Source organism: Tupaia chinensis, unplaced genomic scaffold (genome assembly GCF_000334495.1).
Source record: "Tupaia chinensis unplaced genomic scaffold, TupChi_1.0 Scaffold000597_1, whole genome shotgun sequence".
Lineage (NCBI taxonomy): Eukaryota > Metazoa > Chordata > Mammalia > Scandentia > Tupaiidae > Tupaia > Tupaia belangeri.
The window spans coordinates 1,408,837-1,410,284 of NW_006160114.1; the positions used below are offsets into that span (position 1 = coordinate 1,408,837).

Genomic DNA, 1,448 nt, shown 5'->3' on the forward strand with positions numbered 1-1,448 from the left:
CCGGGAACTCGGCTCCGTCAGACTTCCGGGAAAGGGGAGGCTTTTCTTCTCACAAATCCAGCAGACTCCTTTGATGCTCTTTGGTTTTACAGTGGAAAACTACAATTAAAAAACAGCCATGAAAATAAATGAGATTAGAACCTGCCGGCTTCACTTCCTGGAGGCTTTTTGTTGGTTCTTGAAACTAGGACTCTTTGCGGGTCATCCTTGTAAGTGCCTTTTTAATCCATTCACACTGATGCTTGTGGGTCTCTACCGCGTTAAACTGATGACATTAGCTTAACTCGATCTGATGATGGTTTCTGCTTTGGTCGATTAACATCGCTTCGCTTGATGACATGAAATAAATGGGTTCACGTTGCAAAAACAAAGGCTCAGAGGCAGAGGTGTCTTTTTAACTCTGCCATAAAAATAAACATGAAAATATGCCCCAAAATGCCAATATGGGTAGAACGGAGATTAGACTGTGGAAATATAAAGAACAGCAAAAACTTATTGGCTAATCCATAGTCATTCTACAATAAAGTAACATTATAAAATCACGAAATAACAGCAGTGATGAAAACCCGATTCATTTTTCTAAATTTACTGTTTCAAAGTGTATATATTGTGCTTATATGAGATAAATCACACATCATCTGGTCTTTGTGTGTGTGTGTGTGTTTCTATCTGTGCAAAACAGACAGACATGGATCATTTCTGCGGGAAAACAGAGCAGCTCTAACGCTTTAGTACAGAGAAGTTCCACTTAACAAAATCTCCAAATGCAATTATTAGAAAGCAGATGCTGCACAAAGTGCTTACTGAAACTAAGGATTTCTCCCCAGAGGGTTTGCTCTGTTTTCCTTTAAAATAAGCAGAAAGGCCAGGGAACGATAAAAAGTGGCCGGTGCCAATTGGAAATCACTCCAAAACAAGAATAAGGCACCCATACAGTGGTAAGGTAAATTCATAAAAAGACACAATTTTACAAAATTTGGGCCTGCAGGCCATGCTTGGTACACCTACCTGTGTAAAACCAAAAGACAATGCCGTGCATTAAACTAGCAGTGGATAGGTTTAGACCTTCTCATAAGCAGGATGCACAAATGTAGATTCTGATGGAACCCATTTTCATTAAACCATGTCTTGGTTACTTTATGCTCAATGCTCTGGAGTTTGTATATTTCTGTCCAGAGGTTGCATGCTTGGAGCTCTGTGAGCCTGGGCTTAGCTTCCAGACCTGTTTGTTTAGCCTATGGGTATATTTTAAACTTTTAAGTTAGTTGTAAATTTTTCAGTCTGGTTGTTTCACAGGAATAGCTGGCTTTTAACTTCTTTTTGAAATAGAAGATCTGGCCACCCTGGTGAGAACCTTTGGCTGGAGCTGAGCTGTAGTGTATTGTGTGGGTAACAGTCCTTCCCTCCAAACCACGCCCCCTACCCCCCCCCCCCCTCACCTCCTAAGG

The 1,448-nt window shown here is 41.0% G+C and overlaps 1 long non-coding RNA gene across 1 annotated transcript in view; it reads left to right on the forward strand.

The window, feature by feature from the left end:
• Positions 1 to 6: 6 nt before the first annotated feature.
• Positions 7 to 1,448, forward strand: part of LOC114009657 (uncharacterized) — a 9,732-nt gene continuing 8,290 nt past the window's right edge. Inside the window, exon 1 of the long non-coding RNA XR_003551045.1 lies at positions 7 to 209. This is a non-coding gene — a long non-coding RNA (uncharacterized LOC114009657). The remainder of the gene's footprint in view (positions 210 to 1,448) is intronic.